At 32.9% G+C, this 11,830-nt stretch overlaps 1 long non-coding RNA gene across 1 annotated transcript; it reads right to left on the reverse strand.

The window, feature by feature from the left end:
- Positions 1–755: 755 nt before the first annotated feature.
- LOC126748947 (uncharacterized) lies at positions 756–8,506 on the reverse strand. The gene is made up of 2 exons (XR_007664839.1): positions 7,195–8,506; positions 756–6,963 (listed from the first exon to the last, which is right to left on the reverse strand). It is a non-coding gene; the product is annotated as an uncharacterized LOC126748947 (long non-coding RNA).
- Positions 8,507–11,830: the final 3,324 nt, after the last annotated feature.

Here is an 11,830-nt window from a genome sequence, read left to right on the forward strand (position 1 = left end):
TTAACCTACACTGAATTCTTATGAGATAACTCAGTGGTGGAGAACTTGAATCACAAGATTTTGTTGGGGCTGGCTGAAGTGGGCGTCCGATAAAGATTTAGGTCTTATAAAGTTCTCTTTTCTTTAATTTAATATCTTTATTACTAGATTTGCTTCCAGTTTTCCTTCTTTAATTTGCATATGATCTAAATTTCTTCCAAGCGCTGCTTTTTCCATTAACGATTGTACTTGCAGTTAGATTTATCCAGATGAAGGATGGTGTAAGAGAAATGATATAGAGCTAAATACATTAGAATGTCATAGCATTGGTTTTTCTAAGACCTCAGGTAATTGGTGAGGTTTTTTAAAAACCGCAACCTGAGATTGTTGCTTTTAAAGCAGGAATAAATCCTCCAAGTGGGAAATATTGCCAGTGATAAGTTTAAAGTTGCGATGCAATAATATATAATATTTATTTGAGGTTATACTGTATTTCCTAGATTAATTTATTACGTACTGCTATGTAAGGCTCTTGAATAAATAAATTAATTAATTAAAACCTCCTAAGAATTTTAAGCTAACAAAATTAACCAATGTTTTATGGATCATATCCATTTTGATTATGCATTCAATTCTGCTTTTTTCTTTGAAGTTTGATGTCCTAAATCCCACAAATAAGCACCCCCAAAGTTTGTGTAGGTACTGACCTAATACTCTGTATAACTTGATATAGTTTCTAAGAAGGATATGGGATAAGGGAACAATAAAAAACAAAATAACACATAATTTTTCAAAGTTTAATTGAAATCTTTTAACAAACTTACAATCCATTGTAGTAAAATTGTACAACAGCTTGGGATACGATACAAAACGGCGCTACTAAAATGTTGCTTTGGAATATGGCGGTCATTTTATATGTAAATTGTAAAGTAAACGCCATACTTCAAACGTTAGAATGCTAACTTTTACTATCAATGACAAAACAGATTGTCAGTTTTTTTTACATGTATATTATGGAATTAATATTCTTAATGATGGAAAAGTGTTTATGTTACATAACAATCGAACAAGATAGTCTTTTTCCTATATTATTATTTTTTATTTAAGATTAGATCTTAAACTTATACACACTTTCAGCTTGTAATCACATAAGTTAAGAGAAACCACATCACGTGGGTTTGACATGTAATACTTAAATACTATTTCCTATTCTAATATTTGCTTAGATGGTTAGTTTAGTTTTTTTTATGATAAATGTTAGTAGGTATACACTGATGCAAATAATTTTATATGCCAACATTATTAGGGTGAAAACGAGTATTAAAATGCCAAAAAAAGTTGCTTTGTTCTTCTGTATATGTACACTAGCGAAATCTGCTACACCAGCTAAAACACCAAATTATATTCTAAAATACAACTTACATATTCCTGCTATAACATATGCTGACAATATTTTGTATGCAGGACGGTCCCATAACTGCAGAAACTTTGAAGGGCTTATATAAAGGGAATTTTTGTCTAAAAATACTGAATTCTTTTGGAATAAACTCGGTTCGAAGTAGATTTACCCAGGTTCAAATCAAACATTTTACCTTATAAAAGTGTGAGTTACAGTTCAAGTATAACATATAATACAGGGTGTTTCAGAACTATGGGATCAAACTTCTAGGGGTTGTTCAGTGCAACAGTAGAATCCATTTGAGTATAGGAACCCATTTCTGGAAATGTGTCACTACGCCACTACGGCCCTAAGACGAGTTTAAATTTAGAAAAAATATTAATTACCTAAATAGGATCTGATGCATTTATCTTTACCTTTTGTATATGATACCATCACAACAATTGTTCAAAATGTCTTCTTCCAACCTCAATACACCGATTTAAACGCCGCACATGATTTCGGCGGACTACACTAAAAAGTTGATCATCGTTTTGAATTACTTCAAATGCTGCTGTTATTGGTTCAATTAAGTCTAGGTCTGATTCTACTGGAGTTTCGTAGACTAAAGACTTTACATGTCCCCACAAGAAAAAATCGAGCGACGTTAAATCGGGTGACCTAGGAGGCCAAGAATCTGCTCCACCTCTGGCAATCCAACGGTGCCCAAACCGCTGAACCAAATACTCGCGTACTTGCACAGCAAAGTGAGCCGGCCCTCCAGCATGCTGACACCACATTTGCTGTCTAACGTTTAGTGGAACATTTTCAAGGAGTTCTGGGAGAACTTCCTCCAAGAAACGCAGATAAATAGGCCCTGTTAACCGTTCCGGAAGAAGGTATGGCCTAATTAAATAATCATCAAGAATGCCTGCCCATACGTCGACAGACCAACGATTCTGATGTTTTCTTGGAAAAAATTGCATAAGGATTTTCTTCGTCCCAAACATGGCTATTCCTACTATTAAAAATACCGTCTCTTGTGAAAGAGGCTTTATCGGTCCACAAAACATATCGTAAAAAATTTGGTTGTGCAATGATGTGATCCAGAAGCTATCGACAAAATTGAACTCTAGGATGATAATCGGCTGCAGTTATACCTTGAACTTTCTGGAAGTGGTAAGGATGGAGTTGTTTCTCGTGTAGTACCCGCCAGACAGAAGCGTTACTCGTATTCATATTATTAGCAACGTCACGTGTGCTATTTGATGGTTCATCGGCAACTCGCTGAAGCACCTCTTCTTCAAATTCGACCGTTTTTACGGTTCGAGCAACACCAGTATCCATGCATCTTGATCTTAAACATGCCTGCAATAAACTTTTTGTATCCAGGATGCTGTCGTTCGGGATAACGTTCATGATACAACCGTGATGCTGCTCGTGCATTGCAGTTTGTTGCTCCGTATGCCAAATTCATATCCGCCAATTCTTGATTGGTAAAGTTTTCCATTAGCAATAAATGTTTAAAAATTGTAAGCTATAAAATTTTTAAACATGACATTGCGAATTGACATTGATAAGCGTTGATTTTAAACAATTGTTGTTATGGTATCATGTACAAAAGGTAAAAATAAATGCAGCAGATCCTATTTAGGTAATTAATGTTTTTTTATAAATTTTAACGCGTCTTAGGGCCGTAGTGGCATGGTGACGCATTTCCGGCCATGGGTTCCTATACTCAAATGGATTCTTCTGTTGCACTGAACAACCCCCAGAAGTTTGATCCCATAGTTCTGAAACACCCTATATAATGTTAAGTTACTTAGGTGAGCTACTGTTGTTTATTTAATATACTATGGTAAAATTTATTTAGGCAACATTAAATCTAAAGGTACTCCTAAATTTCTCCTGCGGCTTCTTTAGAGTCTCTCTTTTTAGAAACTCATACCTTAAAAGCTTAATTAACTTTCAGTAGTTTTTGAAACCCTTGATAACCCTTTCAGTCTCTCTTAATTTTTTGGTGGAAGGATGGATCAATACAGAGACCTCAGTTCATTTAGCTATCAATTCAACTTAGCAGTTTCCCTTTTGGGAAAGAAGTAAGTCTCTAGATGTCTTTTATTTGTAATTTTCCCTAAGAATATTTACTGAAACTCTGAGCTCTCTTTAGGTTCAGAACAGAACCCTTACCTGAAGATGAAGAGGGATAAGAAGCTTGGCCTTAGGTAGCTCTCGATTGCAAGATTACGCCCCTTATCTTTTTTTATTTTTAGAAATTCTTCTAGATTTGTTGCTTATTAAAGGGGGATCAAAAAAAGATACCTGTTTAGGTTCTTTAATTTTTCTTTTATATTAATAACTGAAAAATATTTATTTTCTGAAGATATGAAGAGAATAAAATATTGGTTATGTATTTCAGTAATAATTTCTTTTCCAGAATACTTAGTGCCACTTAGAATTACTTTATTAACTGAAGATGAGGAAACTGAAGGGCGTGTTTTATGGTGTTTCCTTATTTTTGGTAAATCATGCTTTGCAATTCGTCGCAGTTTCAAGACGGATCAAGAACAAGTGATCTAGAGATTCTTTTATACTTGAAATAATTAATTTCTTTTTTAGAATACTAGATAATGTGTCATTGTCTAGAAATGAAGGAAGAAGAGAATCCCGATGAAAGGCAGTTTTGAATTCTTCTTCGGGTTTCTCTTCTTCTTTTATTTTTGGAAAACATGCTGCTATATTCGTTAAATCGCTATGAGAGTTAATTTTTACGCCACATTGAGAAGTTATGTATTCTATGCCACGTTCAATTTATTTCGAGGAATCCATAACAGTAATAACTAGTAAACTGAAAAGGTGGTTCCTGTGGCAAACAACTCTTTCCCTATGAGAGTTTCTTGCAAAAGACGGTGAGTTTTTATATTTATTTCACCTATAATTTTCTTTCAGAATATTTCCTCAATCTCAGAGCTCTTTAAAAAGTTCAGATCCGAACAACTACCTGAAGATGAGGAGAGATAAGAAGCTTAATCTCAGGTAGTTTTAGATTCCTGATTAACGCTTTTTATCTCTCTTTATTTTTAGAAACTCTTCTGGACTCGTCGCTTAATAAAGAGTAATCAATACAAGGATACCGGTATAGTATTTTTGAACAAGAATAATATTTTTCTTTCAGATTATTAACTGCAAAATATGTATTCTCTAAAGATATGAAGAGATAAAAATCTTGCTCAAGGGTAGTTTAGAATTTCCTTTGTGCGTTTTTTGTTTCTTTTTATTTTTGGATAACCAAACATCATAACTCATTGCAAATGCAAGAGTGACTGAAATAGCTCAAAGTAAATCGGTTATTTGAGTGGATGCATTAACTCTCGATTATTCTGAGACTTCACCATTGGGTTTTAATTACGTAATTATTCAAAAGTGTGTCTCTAATATTATATAGTAGTTCCAGTTAGCAATTATTAAGTTAGCATAGGAGGGATGCCGTAGAAAGAAGGAACTTATGACATAAAACCCCTCTGCTACTCAGTTTACTAGAAAGAGCGTGAGTATTTATTTGTATTTAAATAAAAATTTCTTTCCAGAATACTTAATTGCACTCGAACCCCTACCTGAAGATGAGGAAAGATAAGAAGCCTTTACTTTAGGTAGTTCTAGATTCCTAAGTGAGGCTTTTTATTTTTCTTTATTTTCAGAAGCTCTTCTGGACTCGTCGCTTAATGAAGAGTGATCAATACAAGGATACCGGTATAGTCTTTTTGAACAAGAATAATATTTTTAAGATTATTAATTGGAAAATGTATTTTCTAAAGATATGAAGAGATAAATATATTGGTTATGTATTTCAATAATAATTTCTTTCCAGAATTTTTTAAATTTCCTTTCAGGATATTTGTTGAAACTCTTTAGGTCCAGATCAGAATTTCTACCTAAAGACGAGGAGAGATAAGAAGCTTGAATTCAGGTATTTTAGATTCCTAATTCACGCTACTTATCTCTCTTTATTTTTAGAAATCTTCTAGACTCGCCGGTGAATGAAGGGGGATCAATACAAGAATACCGGTATAGTGTTTTTGAAACTGGAAAATATCTAAGATATGAAGAGGTAAAAATCTCGCTCAAAGGTAGTTCAGAATTTCCTTTGTGAGTTTTTTGCTTCTTCTTATTTTTGGATAACAACATCATATCAACTTATTGGAGAGACAACAGTAGCTGAAAGTATATCGGTGTAATGGACGCATTCATTCCCGATTATTCTGATCTCACCATTTATTTTACAGGATTGAAATTAGCATAGTTTGTAATACCTCTACTCTTCAATTTACTAGAAAATACATAAGTTTTTATTTGTATTTCAATAATAATTCCTTTCCAGTATGCTTGGAGGCGCTTAGAAGCCCCCTACCTGAAGATGAGGAGAGGTGAGGAGCTTGATCTCGGGTAGCTTTAAATTTCTGAGTTCACCCCCCATCTCTCTTTATTTTCAGAAAGTCTTCTAGACCCGTCGGTGAACGAAGGGGGATCAATACAAGGATACCGGTAGAGTATTTTTGACAAAGGGTATCATTTTCTATCCTAGACTTTGTGTAATGAAGGGGGATGAATATGCTTTTAGATTATTAACTGGAAACTATTGGTTATTTGTATTTCAATAATAATTTCTTTTAAGAGTACAGATGGCAGTCAGAGCTGAAGATGAGGAGAGGTAAGAAGCATGCTTTATGGTAGCTTAGAATTCCTAAGCCACGCCTCATACCTCTCCTTATTTTTGGAAATGAGTGATCTGAGTACTCTTTTATGAAATAAACAACTAATTTTTTTTTAGAATTTTTACTCGAAAGTATTTTATTGTCTAAAGATAAAGAGAGATAAGAAGATTGATCTAAGGTAGCTCTAACTTTCTTTTCGGCCTTTTTTTTATTTTTAGGAACTATACTTCGACGTTTGTTGGAAGATAATCAATACTACTAAATATTTCTTTTCTAATGGAATGGAGATGCAAAAATCGCGTTTATTGGCAATTTAGACATTCGCGGTTTTGGGAACCACATCAGGACTCCTTGCAAATTTAAGAATTGTCAAAACATCTTAAAGAGATTATGATGGAACCTATGGTGATCTTAAAATCCTCGGGGTTTTATTACGTGACTGATTTCCTGGCATTATCAAATTTTGACTCGTATACTTGGATTTGTGACGACTGTGGATCACTTTTTGCAGTCTAATAAAAAAGGTACTTTATGAAAGGTTTATTGGTGTACCAACTGAACTTAGCACATTTTATTTTAAGGAATCTGAAGCAGCAAATATCAGTGAAACAGAAATGCAAACTGTAAGATAGAAAGTTAGAGCTTATTGCGTAGAACCTCTACTATGAAAGTTTACTGGAAAGTAGGTGAGTTTCTGTAATTACTTTTGAAATAATTGCATTTCAGAATATTTACTGGAAAATATTTCCTACCTTATGATGAAGAGAGATAAGAAGCGTGTTTTTGGTAGTTTTGAATTCCTATAAGGCGCCTTTTGTCTCTCTTTATTGTGAGGAAAATTCTTTCGAGGAATCCTATGTGAATCTTTCCCCATTACTGGAAAATATTTCATACCTGATGATGAAGAGAGATAAGAAGCGTCTTTTTGGTAGTTTTGAATTCCTACAATACGCCTTTTGTTTCTCTTTATTGTCAGGAAAACTCTTTTGAGAAATTGTTGCTGGAACTGTAAGACAGAAAGTTGGAGGTGGAGCCTTGAACTTCTGCTATGAAAGTTTACTGAAAAGTAGGTGAGTTTTTTGTATTTACCTTTGAAATAATTGTCTTTCAGAATAATTTTCCTACCTGATGATGAAGAGAGATAAGAAGCGTCTTTTTGGTAGTTTTGAATTCCTACAATACGCCTTTTGTTTCTCTTTATTGTCAGGCAAACTCTTTTGAGGATTTGTTGCTGGTTGATTAAAACATAAAACAGGAAGGAGGTGCTAACTCAAGTCACATTCATTTGATTGTAGTAAGAGTATAGATTAAACGTTCTTTTAATAGTTTATCACTACCACTTATTACAATTAGATGATTTGTGAAGCTACACTGTTCCTTGCGATGGAGATGAAGGGTAATTATGGTTTCAGAGTGGTTTATAAAATATTTTCTTAGCAAGAAAACAAAATTACTATTAGGTTGTTAAGGTGAATCAGATAGAGATTTTGAATTATTATTCTCTTATTTCTCTCTTTATTGATAGGAACCATACTTCTAGATTCGTTGGAAGAATATCAAGGTGAACATGTTTTTTTCTAGTGGGATAGAAATACAAAAATCATGTTCAATGACAGTTTAGACTTTCGTGGTTTTTGAGAGTACGTCAGGACTTGTTGCAGAGTCAAGAAATGCCGAAACATCTTAATGGTGATCCTTAAATATTATCACCCGATTATTCTCAGATTTTGTTACGTGACTGATTTCCTGGCATTATCAAATTTTGACTCGTATAGTTGGGTTTGTGACGACTTTGCACCAATTTTTGCAGCCCAATAGAAAAAGGTACCTTATGAAAAGTTTATTGGTGTACCAACTGAACTTACCACATTTTATTTTAAGGAATGTGTAGCAGTGAAAATCAGGAAAACAGAAATGCAAACTGTAAAACAGAAAGTTGGAGGTTGAGCCTAGAACTTCTGCTATGAAAGTTTACTGGAAAGTAGGTGAGTTTTCTGTATTTATTTTTTAAATAATTTCAAAATACTTTTCCTACCTGATGATGAGGAGAGATAAGAAGCGTCTTTTTGGTAGTTTTAAATTCCTACAATACGCCTTTTGTTTCTCTTTATTGTCAGGCAAACTCTTTTGTGAATCATTGCTGGTTGATTAAAATATAAAACAGGAAAGAGATACTAACTCAAGTCACTTACATTCATTTGATTGTAGTAAGGGTATAGATTAAACGTTTTTTTAATAGTTTATCACTACCACTTATTACAATTAGATGATTTGTAAAGCTACACTGTTCCTTGTGATGGAGATGAAGGGTAATTATCATTTCAGAGTGGGTCATAAAATATTTTCTTAGCAAGAAAACAAAATTACTATTAGGTTGTTAAGGTGAATCAGATAGAGATTTTGAATTATATCTGGCTTACCTTCACATCTAGTAATTATTATGAGCCTATTTGCTCTAGCGTAGCTCTGATTCCAATTTCTTTTCAGGCTTTTTTTCTCTATTTTTAGGAACCATACTTCTAGATTCGTTGGAAGAATATCAAGGAGAAAATATTTTTTTTCTGATGGGATGGAGATACAAAAATCATGTTCAATGACAGTTTCGACTTTCGTGGTTTTGGATCAGGACTTGTTGCTGAGTCAAGAAGTGCCGAAACATCTTAATGGTGATCCTTAAATTTTACCACCCGATTATTCTGTGATCTTATCATCTGGATTTTGTTGCATTATCAAATTTTGACTCGTATAGTTGGGTTTGTGACGCCTGTGGACCACTTATTGCAGCCCAATAGAAAAAGGTACCTTATGAAAAGTTTATTGGTGTACCAACTGAACTTAGCATATTTTATTTTAAGGAATTTGTAGCAGTGAGAATCAGGAAAACAAATGCAAACTGTAAGACAGAAAGTTGGAGGTTGAGCCTAGAACTTCTGCTATGAAAGTTTACTGGAAAGTAGGTGAGTTTTCTGTATTTATTTTTGAAATAATTTCAAAATACTTTTCCTACCTGATGATGAGGAGAAATAAAAAGCGTCTTTTTGGTAGTTTTGAATTCCTACAATACGCCTTTTGTTTCTCTTTATTGTCAGGAAAACTCTTTTGAAGAATTGTTGCTGGTTGATTAAAACATAAAACAGGAAGGAGATACTAACCCAAGTCACTTACATTCATTTTATTGTAATAAAGGTATAGATTAAACGTTTTTTTAATAGTTTATCACTACCGCTTATTACAATTAGATGATTTGTGAAGCTACACTGTTTCTTGCCATGTAGATGGATGGTAATTATAATCTCAAAATGGTTTATACAATATTTTCTTACCAAGAAAACAAAACTACTATTAGATTGGTAAGGTGCGTCAGAGACTTTGAATTATGTTTGGCTTACCTTGACAACTGATAATTATGTTGAGACATCGTCCCTGGGATTTCCTTAAATAATATTTTGAAGTGGATTCGTTAACAACTGAAATCTTTAGGAACAATTTTAATCCAAAGTGGACTGAACAATAGCCAAATTGATGACCGAGAATTTAGAATTTCGGCGCGTCTTATTTCCCTTTATTATTAGGAAAAAAAAATTTTTTGAAAAAAGAAAAAAAATTAATTTATTGTATAATTTTTATTTTCCTAACAATAAAGGAAAATAAGCTAAAACTTATAAATAATGCTCTCAGAGAGGTTTATAGATAATAATATTCTCGTGATTTGTTCCAGATTTGTTTCAATCCTGTCTACCTCTAAATGTTTATTAATAAATTGTTCTTAACCAATTTTTTTTTTTGCATGCTGCTCTGGCAACGAGTTTACGCTTTGAGGAATTAGGAGCACGGCTCTTGTGAGGACCAAAACAGATGAGGACGAAAAGAGGGGACAAGGGTTCAGGCATCCTGAATTTGCTGCGTAGTCAGTGTACTAAACGATGCTGCTGAGAGACTGGAGTAGTTGCATTAGGTACGCAAATGTTATGCACTAAAGGTAACTCCTTAAGTAATTTTATTAATAATTGATGCTTCCATATCTGAAAGTCATGATTGTGGATAAACAAGATATATATATATATATATTTTTTAAACAAAAAAGTGATTACGAGCACAATATTAAAATAGAAAAGCGGGATCAAAAACAAAAAGAGAAAATGTACGTTTCCATGGCAAATCCTTTAAATCCGAAAGAATTAAACGGCTCCATATAAAATATCACCCAACCTGAATTTGTAATTCATTTTCAACATAAAAATATTTTATCCGCAAAACCACCATTTTACTGAAACAGTTTGACTATGAACATCATATTTTATGAGCTTTTGTTTTTAATGGTACGATTTATCTGACTAAACTTGATCTGAATTCTCCGCGTTCTGGATAAATCAAAACGCTTTGGCAGGGTTAAAAGCACGGAATAAACAATAATTTAATTGGATTTTTAACGTCGCTGCGGATTTTATGTTTCTGCACTATTTGGGGAAGCAATTATACGCTTCGGGAAGCGATTTGTAGTATATAAAACCCTACTTAATACCTTTAATAGAAAATCCTTTTTTTTCCATAAAACCATGCTCGAAAACGTGTAAAATCGCATTAGTCGTTGGTGAGCTTTAAGTCCTTACAACTTAAAATATTACAGCACATTTTATAAGATTATAAAATAAAATAATTTAGTTAAATTAATAAATAAAAACTGCATGAATTTTTTGGCATGTTGATAATAGATTGTAGCAGTTTAGTTATTATTTGCATCAGGCTCATAAGATTTAAAACAGATACGATTATTGCTAAACTATTTACAGTATAAATTAAATTGTTTCATCAGACTCTTTCACAAAAAAAAATATTGAGCAACAGTCTGGTAAAATCTAACTTAAGTAAGTCCGTGCAATAAGAAACCAGAAAATAAAGTTTTCGCTATAAATAATCGTTTTTTCAAAAAAAAATTGCAGTGCACCAAACCCTTAGTTCTTACTTTTTTTTTTGTTCATTAAAATAAAGATCTCGTCATTAGGACTTAGTTAAGTAATTATTGAAAAGTGTCAAATTGTCTCTTTTGATATTGACAAAGGTATTTAGCACATATAAAGGAGCAACTGAACCACCTTTCAAGGAATCTGTGGCAGCAAAATCAGCTAATCAGAATAAAAGTCCACTGGAAAACAAGTGAGTGTCTATATTTACTTTATTAATAATTTTCTTTCAGAAATGTTCTTCTGACCTGATGACGAAGAGGGATAATAAGCATTTTGATGGTATTTCTGAACTCCTGCAATGTGTTTTTTATCTCTCTTTGTTGTTAGAAAAAGAGTTTGAGGAATCATAGCAGATTCGGGATTGAAAATCAAACATGAGAACATGCTTACTAATAAACAGAACCAAAACTACTATATGGTTCTAAAAAATTATATATGGACTAGTTATTTTGAGACATCATCCCTGGAAATTCATTAAATAGTTATTTACAACTTATTAGTTAAAAACTTCTTTAGGAACATGTTTGATAGAAAGTCGACTGAGCAAAATCCAATTTTAAGAACAGAACCACGTTCTAAGATTGAAATCTCTACATCGGGATTTAGTTCAAATTCCGTCATATCAAAAAGTAATGATTCTTTGGCAGATTTTTATTAAATGGATGAAGGATCTGGACTATATGAATTAGGGGAAAAATAATCTATCTCAAGTATTGAGTCTCACAAGGATCGGTTTTGGAGCCAATCTGGTTTTTGATATATATAAAAGACCTTGTTGAGCTATATATCTCTGGAGA

Source organism: Anthonomus grandis, chromosome 22 (assembly GCF_022605725.1).
Source record: "Anthonomus grandis grandis chromosome 22, icAntGran1.3, whole genome shotgun sequence".
Taxonomy (NCBI): domain Eukaryota; kingdom Metazoa; phylum Arthropoda; class Insecta; order Coleoptera; family Curculionidae; genus Anthonomus; species Anthonomus grandis.